We start from the raw sequence: 14,251 nt of genomic DNA, 5'->3' as shown, positions 1-14,251 counted from the left end.
CAGGCTCTTGTGGCTGCTGGCAGTAGCCAAGTGTAAGCTAACCTATAAAAAGACCTGAAGTCGGAAGTCTGCTCTGCCTTGTGGCAGGCACCAGCTCTGAGACCACCAGATGCAATACTGGGGCCGAACGTTAACATGAGGTTTCCATTCCCCTTGAACCCCTCCTCTCTTGATCTTTCCCGAGCATTCCTCAGAGATAACTAGGGATAAGACCCGGAGTCTCCAGCAGAAAGCGTTGCCTCACAGCGTTAATACTACCCTGCAAAACAGAGGCTTTCCTGCTGGGAGGAGAGGCGGTCTGTGGTTAAGGCGCTGCGGTGGGATGCCAGCAGTCTGCGTTCTGCTCCCTGCTCCACCGAGGATTTCCTCTGCCACTTTATCTCCAGGCAGCTCCCTGGGGCTGGGGAGGCCTCCTCACGCTCCCTGCACCCTCACGTCCTAGTGAAAAGCTGGGGAGAAACCACAACTGGCACATGTAGAGACTATTTGTCCGATAAATACTGTGTTTGCTTGTTTTTCATTAGTTGTTAGAAGGTGCTAGTTTATAAGCAAGAGGGGCTACTTGGATTTTTGAGCTGATCACCTCCAAATTTTTAAGGCAAGCCTCCACTGAACCCCTCCCCAGCAACACAACATTTGTTTCATTTTTGCATTCTTGAAAAATGGCCACATTTTAATTTAAATTTTAAAAGTGATCTGTAAAGCTTCTTATTAATCTTTTGCCACATTGCATTCCCCCRAAAGTGTCACACTGGAAACCACTTTCCTCTTGAGACTGAGTAGTGCATCTAGACACAGTGCATGCACATAGATGCCTGTGTTCGTGCATTTTCTCTCCCTTTCTTAAGCTCAGGTTTGAGATTTCAGTTATTCTGCAAACGAGACCCAAGAGACATACAATTAGACTCCCCTGGAGACTGACCCCTTACAGTGCCCACCTGTAGCCAAACCCAGATAGCATCCCAGTGCAATGAATTAGCACTCTAAGCTGATTAGAGCAGCTCTGCACAACTCTATTTTATTGACACAATGAAGAGAGGACAGAAAAGGGCCTGAAATGAGAAAATCATTTCCATGCTGACTGAATTAAAAGAACAAAAGAGCTCCTTGCAGTTGCAGCATTCAATTTGTCGGAAAAAAAGGAAGCCACTTAATGGATCACAATAGATCTGAGCAGACAGATGAAATTTAAAACTTCAGCATGAGTGCGATTACCAGCTAAACATATTCTAAATCATTTCCTCCATATGCATAATTTAGTTTGATTGTTTAGTTCTGTTTTGCAAAAACACTGTGCAAGATGTTATCTTCTAAGTGTCTTTGCCTTTCATTTTTCAGAATCACAGAACGTTGTTTCATTGTATGCTAATACAATTTGTTATAACATAAATTGTACAAAACTAACGCTGGGTATGTTTTCCTTTCTCCTCTGGTTCAAGAAGTGAATTAATATTTCCAATATATGGAAACAAATAATACAAGATCATCTTATTCAAAAGTAGACCTAAACTGATTATAAATCACATGCATTATTCTACTCTGCTTAGAAGAGAATGAACACACTGCGACTCATATTCTGGTAAAATATATTAGTTCGTGCCACTATAAACAGCCTTCTCATTAAATTTAACTTTAAGCTAACAGTAATAAGACAAGAATACAGACTATTAAAGGGATTCCTGCGAATGAGATATAWAATTATTTGCAGAACAGATATGCAATTTACTTTGACATTTTCAAATCAAAATCTACTTGCCTATATCATGGCATTTTTTTTATTTACTAGTAAAGAAATGTATTTTTAAATGAATCTGTGAAATAAATTGAAAATATCAGCATTTTATGTTCCCTGTCCCCTAATTATGTAAAAGTTTGAATCTGATGCAGTCCTAATTCAAAATTGAAAATCAGTTGCATGTGTAAAAATATTCGTTTCCCAGAACAAATTTAGATTTTCTAAGTAATGAAGTATTAGAGCAAGAAAATACTAAGCACAGTCCTGCAAGCTTGTAGGCATATAAATAACATCACATCACTGCAGATTCTTTGCAAGTTAAATATTTAAGATTTTGCAGAACTGCACCCTTATTTTTCTACTCAGAATTAAAAAGCTTATTCATTGGTACAAATCAAATATATGGTGCAGATCCAGAATTCAAAACAAAACTCATTCTCTCAGCCTCACGATTAATTCAGAGCATATGAACTCAGATAATTTGCATCTATTTGTCCTGATATGTACTTTTAGTCCCCGAGCATGTTTAAATCCRTTAATTTGATACCCTTTTTGCCATTTGGTTTTTAATTTTACCAGCTCATTTATTCAGTTAAAACCTGTGCCTATTCTGAAATAAAAACCAAAAAGAGTAAAAAAAAAAACACTAAAGGAATTCTAGTCTCTTGTATAAACCCTGTTTTGAAGCTGRTATCTTTCTAAGAAGAAAGCTAAGATGAGTACTGGTAGGATTCACTTCTGTGAGCTGTTATTACTGATTTGACTAAGCATTTCACAGGGGTAAATACCCAAATCATTCAGGGAATGATTGACACGGTCTGACATGTGGTTAACAGCCCTACCGTGAACGCTTGAGACATACTTTGGTTTTAGAAATTTTACAGATGCCAATGTAACCTTCAAATATTTTAGATGATAATTTTACCCACTCTCCAAAAAAAGTTTTAGGGCCATGTCTGAATCATTCAAGGGATTACAGCCGAGAAAGGTTACTGTAACCACTTCTTTCTTTTTTTCTTTTCCTCAATTGATTGAGCTAAGAGTTTTCTACATTAAAAAAAAAAAAAAGGTATAAAGCTTTGGGATATTTTAGCAAAATCAACGTAGTGTAACTTTGCTGACAGCCTGTCACATTTCACTGACTGTCTGTCTGGGCTCCTGCGATAACATCTGCATTCACTCAGGGCGAGCGCTTACCCTARGACAAAAAAGTAGGTCCTGCCACATAATGTTCCATCATTCTGGCAGTCCTGACATGTCATCTGAATTTTTTGAATCACTAAACACTTTTGGGACTCTGGTCCTTATTATCTTTCCTTAGTTTCTATACTCACTCTGCAATGCTGAAAAATGTAAAATGTGCAAACAAGGTAGTGGACGGCCCGGGCTTTTTGTCGTCTAATCCTCAGGCCCTCATTCATGCTCACTGTTAATCTCTTAAGACATTATAAAACTGTTAGACAAAGAAATGTGAATACCTCTGCTTCTCAGCAGAATGGGAGGAAACCAAGGAAAATCTGGATCATGCTAAGCTTTTCTTTTCACCACAAAAATGGTAACTTAAACCTGTTGCATCAAATTATTTATAAATCCCAACACTAAGGCTTTTTTCCCCCCCTCCTACGAACAAACTTGGCAATATCGCGGGGGGAGCTACTGCCGAATTTTCAAAACACATCACATATGTCTATCATGCATAAAAAAAACCAACACGAAGCGCACCAGAATACTGGCAAATTAGTTTTTAATCCCTCTGCTGTTTACCGTCCGGCCCGGGGTGCRGTAACAGCGCTGTCCGCAGCGCCGAGATGCGCGTTCGGGAACGTCTTCGACACCCGAGGCCCGGGGGCCCGCTCGCGGACGGCTTTGCCGGGGCGGCAGAGCCCCGCGCCCCGAGCACGTCCGCTGCCGCGCCGGGCTCGGCCTGCCTAAGGGGCCTGGCCGGACCCGGACGGGCCCGGGGCCCCGTTTCGCGTTAATCCAGCTCTGCTCGGAGCCGTCGGCTGTTTCAGGTCATCACTTCACTCCTCCTGACTGCCTCCGCCGAGGGGAGCATTAGCATGGGGACAATAGCGAGTCAAGCACCTATTCTAAACCTATTCAAACATACCGCTCAAACCCATTAAAAATCACCCAGAAATGATACTGTTGCAATCAGCTAAATTTTATTCTGGAATGCTAGGGCTGAAAACCAGAATTCATCTTCTCCTTGTGCAAGAAAAGTGCGTTGTTGCAACGGGTGCTGAGAGCAGCCRGTGAAGTTCTGGAAGTGTTCAAGCCGCACAGAAGTACTGGAATGTAAATGCCAAAGTCAAACACACTAAGCTGAATCACACCACAAGGATTTCTTTACACACAAAACAGCTTCTGTTAAAATAGTAATTTACAATTAATTTAAAAATAGTGTAGAAAYCAGGGCATTACTGTTTCTGCCTGAAACATGTTTTATTTAGCATAGCTTGCCTCAGCGGGAGGGGACAGATTAACTTGGAGGACAGCCTGCAGGGAGAGACGCCGGGGTGTTGCCTTTTTCATAGCAATGCCAGCCATCAGATTTGGGAAATGCTTTGAGAAAACCCTTTCTGAAAGTAAGCGGAGGGGCTCAGCGCTGGTAGGATCGAGCGGCAGCGCTTCCAGCAGGGGAAAGGACAGGCAGGTCGGTACGAGCCRGCCCACAGCTCCCGAGGGAAAGGCGAAGCACAAAGCCAGGGTGCTCTGCAGAAGGAAATTAAAATGCATGCAGGTAGTAAGAGGCAACAGAGCCTGGTTAACAGGGACCGAGTACAAGACCAGTGCTGAAGGCAAAGAKGACCATCTCAGCAGTGAGCAGCTGGAAAAGCAAGTGAGGAAGATGAGGCCAGATAAGCTACACATGGTAATGCTGAAGCTATCCCATACGCAAACTTCCTTTTCGCCACCCTGGACACGTCTGCGTTTTTGCACAAAATCAGCGTTACAGCCATGTTTTTCAAACTCCCGCTGCGATCCACCTGCTCCAAACCGCAGAAATACTGTGACCACAAATCTCGGAGAAACCACGGATCTCCAGAACGGGCAGTTCAGCGAGGCGGATCGGTACGGCCGGGTCACGGGGAACCTGCCGGCAGACCTCACCGAGCCGCGCAGCAGCGCTACGGGCAGCAAGCGTATCGCGAGGGAACCGTCCACAGGCCCGAGCGGAAAGTCCAGCGGGCAAAAGTGCCCAAAGTTAACTTTGAATGAAATATGCGTGCGCTAGTAGCTGTCCTTTTAGAGGGCCCATTTACCGCGTGAGGCCATTTCAAGAAGATACCAGAGTAACGAGTGCCGCTCACGGAAAGACCGAACGGCTCCGCAAAGACCTCACGTAACACGTGAAAACTCACAGAAAGGCAAAGAAAGAGCGTTTTGTGCGTGTTGCCAGCACACTTCATCAAGTTAAGACTAAGAACAACACTTTGGGAAACCCACTATACACCAGAGCCCCTTTACGCTGCAGGCTTCCCCTGCGGAAACGTTACGCCTTTGGTGGGATCTCTTACATCTGCCCTTGCTAAAGGCTATGACTGCACTTTAAAGGAAGGCCTACTTAATAGTCGTATTTTTTTCCAAATTAATGCTTATTGTATGCACCAAATTTAATGCGATCACATAAAATTGGGCTAGATTATGACAACCTGTGTCTTCACTCCTGCATGCCACCTACTGTTGAGCTAGGAAACATTACAGCTGTCACGTCAATAAAACGCCATATTAATATTCTCCGGGGTGGAAATACCCCATTATCCGATTTTTTTTTCCTCTTTTTTACTTCCGAACGYGTACGTTTTGGAGCGCTAACACGGCCCGTTCAGCAGGCCTTAACAAGCAGCAGAATGTTTTCGAGTGTAGCAATATCTGTATTAGATCGATCGCCCAGATTTCGGCAGCAGCGTTAAAGCGTGTGGCGGCTGAACGATGAAGGTCAGCRCTGCATCCTTGGACGTGCACGTGCCCGTTTGCGTTAACAAACATTTCACCAAGTCCTGCCTCCCTAAACCGCTGCTTCACGTCGCCTGCAGTTTTCACCTCTGACCCAAGAAACTAGTCCTAGGCTTCCTGAACTTTATTGCCTGTTAATAGACTGCTGGCTCTCTTTTCAGCAGTCACAGAAACGGTAGAGAGACGTTTAATTGAAAAGACGGACAAAGTTAGGGTCTGAAAGGCAAAGTCAGCATGGTAAAAAAAAAAAAAAATCCAGAAATAATATATTTGAGGAGCTTCAGATATTCTTTGCAAGTTGGTGCCGTTTTCCACAAATAAGAAAGACATCACTGATTTAATTATCTTCCCAGGGAACAACAGTATAATACGCTGAATGGTGCTAAATGATTGATCTGGTAATTCATCTTCTGCTAACAACTATCTACGCATTTTGTTTCTCTCCAGTCCTCAGCCTGATGGCATTAGCAACAATGTCACGGAGCAGTCCTGGGCTTTCATAAAACACCCACAGATGCTCTTTCCTGCCAGTATTTAGGGACACATGGTTATAATTTTGTCCGTATTTCTTTGTCATAGATTACTTTTAACTACATCTGTTCAATTAAAATAAAAAGACACAGCTAAAGGCCACTGGCTTTATATCAAAAGTAGCCTTCTAATGAAATAGGGAGATTTAATTTTGTAAGTAAGTGTTCTGATGAGTGAGAGATACCTTTCTGTTTTTTCAGAAGTTCTCTGTTTTGTGAATAGTTAGGAAAGGACATTATTACAGCATAAGGATATTATTGTACATGGAAAGGCATTATTAAAAATGATTTATTGTTCTGTGTTAGGAAACTTATAGGAAAAGTCTAATAATATATTAAACTTGTTTATTATGGACTTCACATAATTTTTGAATAATGCAGCTTTTTCTTTTGACAAGAGCAATAAACTCTGCTGGTATAGACATACGTTGATTATCCCAAGTCAACTGTGTTGCTTAAAGAAACATGCCCAAACAATCAGCTTTTGACAGCTGCATCTCTAGTTATTTACAATAGCCATCACAGTAATAACTCACCATTTCTATATTAATAAGGCAGTGAAATTTATTATGATGGTATTGAAAAGTTATTAAGTACTGCATCCCAAGTGACAAAGTACCACAGCACTGTCACTATCCAAAAGCAGTTGCCCATCCATCACAAAGCTTTCCAGATGGTCCTGCATCTTTATCGCTCCCAGGTTGGTGACATCACCTGTTCACCCACTCAAAATTGATGATGAAAGCAAACAGATCTATCTTACTTGCATTTACCAAATCAATTTAATTTTACAGGCCATGGCTTAGTGACATATTGACTGTTTTCCTTAATGGCATCTACTGTACTTAATGCAAAGAACTCATCTTTGAATCCTGGCTTGCATAATGTGTCATTCCATAATAAATTTTTTTCACATATTTATTTAATGGGAAGAATTATGATTGTTTGTCAGTTCTATTAGATGTAATTATTATTCTCTTCAGTTCTGTCTTTTTATTTTTCCTTCTGTTGTTATCTGCCTTAATAGCCAAGTTCAGTTTACATGCTTTGTCTTTTAAAGGAACATCTGACATCTTACAGAGATTTTTCTTTGTATTTTGATAATCTCACAGATCTCCAATTCTAGCTTCTCCCTCAGTTTATTTATTAGGCACAGTGCTACTGGATTCAAGTAAAATTTGCCTGGGTCCGAAAGACAGTGCCGTGAAATGGGTGGTTTCCTGCCCCCAAGGTGAAGGACACAGCAGAGCACCCACGGGCCCAGCAGCAGCAGGAGGTTTCACGATAAATAGTGCCAGATTTAACCGAGGCACAGGCGTTGCCTTGCCACTTTGTTTTTGTGAGACTTCAAAACTCACCACGGGGCCATGCCAGAACCCGCTTGACTGGACCTCAGCGCAGGCCCTGAACGGCAGCTCTGCTGGCCCCGCAAGCGCCAAGTTTTGTGGGGTTTGCAGAGTTTTCCCGCTTCCGTTCCGGTTAGCTAGAAAGCCATCTCAGCAGGCGACGATCACCTTGTCCACGGGACTGACGGAAATCGGGRGCTCCTGTCCCACTGACCTCAGAGCATGAGACTTTGCTCGATAACGTTGTTCAAAGCACTAATAAGGAGAAACGAAGAACTGAAGTAAGGAACAGTGGAGAAAGATGACAGCAGACTACTCCGTGGAGGGATTAACGATTCCCTTTTGCGTCAAATATATTTCATTAGAAGTAAACTATGAGTCCACCTGCTTGTAGCATGCTATTTGAGGACCTGATGTTTCCTCATCTGTAACTATAAACCGTATGTCCTCTGGGCAGGGAGAAAGCAGGCATCAACAGCCGTATAACTGGTTGGTGCGTATAACCGGCATCACCTCGTAGGCTCACGTTCTGCCCGCCTAGCTTACGGACTCCTACAGCTGCTGCAGTGTCTCCCTTCGTCACAACCTCAGCACAGACATAGACACAAAGAAAAGAAGAATTCAGACTGGCAGCATTAGCAGCCCTGTAAGTAAYGTCTTCTTCGTAAGCAACTTTGCAGGGGCTGTCATAAGCCCCCTCACACATACTCACCCCAGGCACGATATATGGTATGAACTCCATCCTATGTCGCACTGAACACTATGTCCCTAACACAGAGCTTAACACAGCAGCTAAGCACATGCTTAACTCAAACACCTGGGTAATCCTTTTGATGATAAGCCCATGCTTAAGTGCTTTATTGGACCTCAGCCAGAGTGCTCTATGCCTTGCAAAGCTGAGCTCCAAATGGGATAAACCATCACCTAAGTATTGAAGAAAAGGTAAGGATGTCACCCCCACCTGTAGCTGCCAGAAACAGATGGTCTGTTGAGGGGGGAATACGTTATCTGCAAATAGGTTGGTCTTGTATCGATCAGAAGGGCATCCATCCCCCCATTACGAAACGAATGTATTGCTTTTATTTTCAAATAGCAGGAGCATTCACATTCTTGCTCCTGCTTCTGCTTCAATGATAATTTTGCAAAGGTTCCTGAAATCCTTATGCTGCTGAAATCCGTATGCAAGGACAAAATATAGGCAAGGATTCTGCGTTATACTTTGCCACTTTCCAGCCATCTGGTCTAGAGAGGAGTTGCTTTACATGTTAAAGCCCTTAAAGACCATTCAAAGAAAAGTCAAGACGTGGTCTGTTTAAGTTAGTGTCATGATCATAAAAAGTGTCAGACAGCAGCAGAAATTTAAGTTTTCTTTTTGACAATGAGACTTACTCATTATCCTGAAGGAAAACAATCCGAAGCAGTGAACTCTTGGTTCCTTTCATTTTTCCCTCTTGCAACAGACATAATCTACTGCTCTATCACAGTGTGACTTCACCAGCTACGAGGATGTTATTTCACTATTTGTGTCTACAAGAGATGGAAGCTGCACTGACACTACGAGCTAAATTCATATGCACCTTAGAAGAGGAATTTCATTTTAGGAAGGAAATACATTCACCACTGATGTTGCATGTAATCCCATGACCTAGAAGTGACCGTATCTACATCTCAGTGTTATTCCATTCTGTACAACTATACCATGTTCAACTTTGCAGAAGAAACCCCTGTCCACCAGTCTAGTTTACATGAAAGCCTCCTCTAGAGGCTGAGCTTAAAGTGTGTTAGCCCCCTTCACATAACCATGTGTCCTCAGCACTGGTGGTGTTTATTAGGAATAGCTTAACACGAGTTCTAAGATGTGCGGAATCTATGCCAGTTATTTAGAAGATGCTTCACTTTAATTTTGTCTTTAAAGAAAGAGATGCTGCTTTCAACATTTTGGCATAGATTTTCCAAAGGAAGACCCAAAAATGGAGGCTTGCATAGATATAGAGAGAGGAATCAACCAGTAACTCCCACCAATCACAGCTGAAGTCTTCAGATGCTGGGAATGACAGTAAAATCTACCTATCAGCTTAGGCACTATAACATGGATTTGAAGACGTTTACTTTATATTCCAGTTCTAGACACTTTGGTAACTTACTGTTTATTTTTCATAAAGATAGGTGGTACTTCTGGCAATCAAAACCTCCAAGTACACCTAAATTTAAATTTAAAAAATGCCAAAGGAAAGCCAAACAATACAGAATGGAAACTTAAAATTACAAATATTCCAGTCCTATCAATGGGAAGCCCTTGCTCCAGAACAGTGCTTAAGAAGCTATCCAGCTTTCTCCAAAGGGCCACTTCAAAAATGTTAGGGGGACAAAAAACCAATAGCCTCCTAACTTCCATTTAAAAGTTAAAAGGAGTTTCATGCATCAGTTCAAGTAGACATTACCCAATCTGCGATGTTTCTTGGCCTCAGTGCTGTGAAAGGAAAGTATACTCTGCTTTATAGTCAGATTATATGTTATTTTATAAAGCGCTAAAATAGTTTTTACTTCTATTACAAATTTGATTTATTCAAGTTTATTGCTCCTGTTTCTACTATCCTAGTAAAGAAATCAAATAAACCTTTGGATAAAAAGCTCTGCAGAAAAATTCTGCCTAGGAATGTGACTTTGAGATTGCTGTAACAGTAAAAGACCTGAATCTGAATATTCGACCTACTCTGGAAGACCCTGGTGGTAGATAGGTGCATTTGCTTCGGTGACCTATTTAAAGGCCTTCCTTGAAATACTCTCCAAGTTGTTTTTCATAGCAGGGCATGAACTATGATGAAATCACTAAATTCACGTTCTCTTGCTTTTGTTTAAAAAATTACTGCCATCCCCTTAAAAGCTTGTTTTCTTTGTTGATTAAGAAGCAGTCAATTTTCCCTTTTCAAACAATCTCCGAGCAACAGCCACCCGGCCCCCTCCGATATTCGGGCTGCCGGCAAATACTAAAACCTCAGTGACAAACTGCAAAAAAGCTCGACCTTTCCCCCTGTCCGGCGACCCCGAGTTCGATTTGTACTTTAGCTAACCAATACCTGATTAGATAATGCTCAGCGCTAGACCCACAAAATGAGATAAAATTCAAATTTATGGCTTTTCATTTAAACTGGTCTACAGCACTCCAATCATGACCCAAGCACAACTACATCACAACAAATTTTCTTTGTTCCCCAGTGCATTTTATAGCCGAAGTAAATGCGTGGACACAACAGACGTTGTTTTCTCAGACTTGCTCTGGCAAACCCCTGCCTCAGTGCCACGGGGAGTTTTGCTCCCCGGGCGAGTTTATGAACAGGCTCCATGAAATTCCTAAGTCTAATTCCTAGGTATGGGCAGTGGCAATTTTTTCTGCATCAATCACAAAATTTAAGAGTAGCAATTCCTCCAGCTCCCTCCTTTTCTCCCAACCACTACAGGCTCATCCTTGTATCAACAGAGATGGACTCAAGTCACAAAAATTGAAAGTTAGAAGTATCTCCAACTTGGAAATGCCCAACACTGGGGCAATCTTTTTGTGTGGGGCTTTAACACGTAGCCTGTTTTAAAAATGCCCTTTCAAAAAATGTAGCTATGGTCCAAATTTGGGTTTAGTTAGATCTTTCCTACAAAGCCTGTGTAGGGTTCTGGATTTCTAGTTCTAATATCCTAGGTGACTTAGTAATAATATATAATTGCTAAAAAGGAGCAAATCTTCCTTTATAAAAATATTTTGATATGGTTATATCAATCTTTTTTGTTAAAAAGATATCCTTCTGTACAGCATCTGTGAAGCTCAAATATCATTGCATATTCAGAGGTTTCATCTTAAGCTCAGAAAAATGCAGATAAAATTGAAAGACTGATTTCCCAATAGCTTGATCATCCTTCTTGTAGGGCAGTCTATTCAAGAGAATTAAATGAGCCCACGAACACTGCTGCAAACCCGCTGTGCGTTTTTCTGAGCGGTGCACTTGGGAGGTGAAGCAAAGAGTACGGCGGGTGCAGTGAGACGTGGTTTTGGCCCGTGGAACCAGCGAGCACTTCAACCGCTTTCCGGGCCCCTGTCGCTGAGCTCTTTGCGCTCTCCAGCAGTGCTAGCAGGGCAGGCAGCCACCGTCTGCTACGGTGAAAGTCTGTGATCCATCGTCCCTTTGAAGTCACCACAGTTTACCTCTATAACACCAGGAACCATCCTAGGATTTACATATAATCGAACAGAAAAGAGTATCACGACAACAGCTAGGTCAGGGCAGTCCACAGGATAAGCAACTTCAGTATAATTGTAAAGAGATTTTAAACCCCCGCACACTATGAAATGACTGAAATCCACAGTTAGTACCATACAGGATCTTCGGCTCCATCCTTTCTCCACTGAAAGCAGTGACAAAATTTCACTCTGGTATCAGCAAATTGAACCCACCGTGCCTGTTTACTAACCAACATTCTTGCACCTGGCAGGAGACATGCCCAGTTTCACAACGGTGACCATTTAGGCAGAAAAATTTACACCAGGAAAGTGTATTTTGTAAAGATTGTATTAAAGCATCACTAAATGATAGCTTTCTCCTCACTATCCCACGCTTTGAGCCCGTACCTGAGCCCAAATGCTGTTAACAGGGGTTTTTCCTCCCTTTTTAAATAGCAAGTCACAGGTCCAAGGAAAATGCAGTTTCCAGACCAGCATGATCATCAACGGTGGGACTGGGATAGGCACTGGCGAGGTCTTTTTGAACATAACTAGATCCTCCACATCTGTCCCTTAGATTTAATCTTCAGTACTTGCGATTTTGCTCATTATGTAAACTGTGGTAACCAGTATTTGTCTCCCTTCAATTACAATGAAGGTAGTTAAATCATTTTGGGGGGAAATATTCTGTTTCAAGCTTCCTTGAGCATTGTGGAGTACTTCTAGATGAGTGGCCAAATTGCAGATGCAGTTGGCTGCTGATTTTGTGTGATTTTCCTCCAACATTTTCCAGTAGCTTCTCCCCAGCTGCCCCAAATACATCATGCTGTTCAAATGGCATGAGTCCTACAGCTTGAGAGTGGTTCGGTGTGACATTTGAGCTTCCTTCAGTATCCAGATATGTTTTTCTTGTTTGAATTTAGTAGCTTCCAATCCTAAATATTTGAACCCTAAAATTCAGTTTCTACTATTATAGTACAGTATCAATATCTATGGATGGGAAAATGAAGGTGTGTTTCTCTTGATTTCAGCAGTGCTATACTGCCTGAGGATCCATCCTAAAATGCACTAATTTTGAAATGTGTTAAACCTGCATTTGCGGTAGCGTCTCAGCAGTTTTACTTAAATTTCTGTTATTGATATCTGAGATTAATTGTGGTGTGGCTAAAAGTCAGCTTTTATGGTTTCCTGGTGCCTTGTTCAAAGAATAAAGATTTCTCACTAGCAATTATATTGCATCAGGGTCTGTTAACTTTATAGAGTTCTGCCAAGTCTATAATTTCTCTTGACACTATTCTGTCATATTGTCACAGGTCTCACAAGTGTTTAAACAACTGGACGGAAAGTTTGGAATGAACTCACTGAGTATTCATTGATAGCTAAAAGCAAACCAAACATTTATTATCCACCCTATCTTTGAGGCTCTGCTCCACAGTGAAACTCCATTTTTCCTGGGAAGATGAAACTCCCAGCTATCCAAAGGTCAGTTGTGCCCCTGGAGAGTCATGCAAACTTCTCCTCTTATCAGGAACCTTGTTATTCAAAGGAAAAGTACAGATGGAAAACCAAGATTGTACTCTATTTCTACAACACATTGTTAAAACTATGAATAAAACTATGAAGGAATGTTTTTATGTCACATTATACCAACACTAAGGAAAAAATCTATGATCTTCTTCAGCTTAAAAGCCACATATGTGCCACAGAGACCTAAGGATTCAGGTGAGGGGTTCAACTAATGAACTATTAGATGACTGACAACGTGTATCGCTTAGAGCTCAGTGCATTCGGACACCATGAGACACTGAGGACATTGTTTAGTACCAGATACAAGAGAAAATCTCTTTCCCATGACCCCAAAAGAGAAAATTCAGCGGGGACACACCTTGTAAACACAGGGCAAGGAGCACTAATATAACCTTTGTCCCTGGAGAGCAAGACTGCAAAGTGTGAGCACTGCCAACTGCTCCAAAAGGAGAACGGGCACCACGGCAATTCATCTGGCTGTGGACTTGCAACTTGTCCATCTTCACAGGACTGTCCAAGCGAGGAGCACACATTGCCCCCAGAAGGCAGGGAAAGTGAGATGTAGCCATGGTACTCAAAAAAGCAGGCCTTGAACTCCTTCACAAAAAACATTTCTCAGAGCATCTGCAGAAGTAACATGATCCACATCGTTCCCACGTGTACTAGCTTTATGACATTAGGATCCAAACATACTTTCATTGAATTAATGGCAAAATTCCCACTAACTTAAATGGAACCAGGATCAAACCCTTAGCATTCAAAGTCCCTGAGTAGCAGAAGGTTTTGCAATACTAATTTAGCAAACAATAAAAGATTTTACAGCTATTCTAATTGTTGTCAACAGAAAGTGGTGACTGACAACACCAAAAGCAGCATCCATTTTGTTTTCAGACAGTACAGTGCCATTTTTTAATTTACAAATCCTCATCTACGGATATGTTATACT

The 14,251-nt window shown here is 41.8% G+C and overlaps 1 protein-coding gene across 1 annotated transcript in view; it reads right to left on the bottom strand.

Annotated features, from left to right (window-relative positions):
• The window catches only part of MECOM (MDS1 and EVI1 complex locus), a 384,872-nt gene that overhangs the window by 177,588 nt on the left and 193,033 nt on the right, over positions 1-14,251 (bottom strand). The gene's annotated exons all lie outside the window — the stretch shown is intronic.

This window comes from Rhea americana, unplaced genomic scaffold (genome assembly GCF_003343005.1).
Source record: "Rhea americana isolate MKP2758 unplaced genomic scaffold, rheAme1 scaffold_76, whole genome shotgun sequence".
NCBI lineage: Eukaryota > Metazoa > Chordata > Aves > Rheiformes > Rheidae > Rhea > Rhea americana.
The sequence above is the reverse complement of the archived record's forward strand: the minus strand, read 5'-3'. Positions and strand labels throughout refer to the sequence as shown.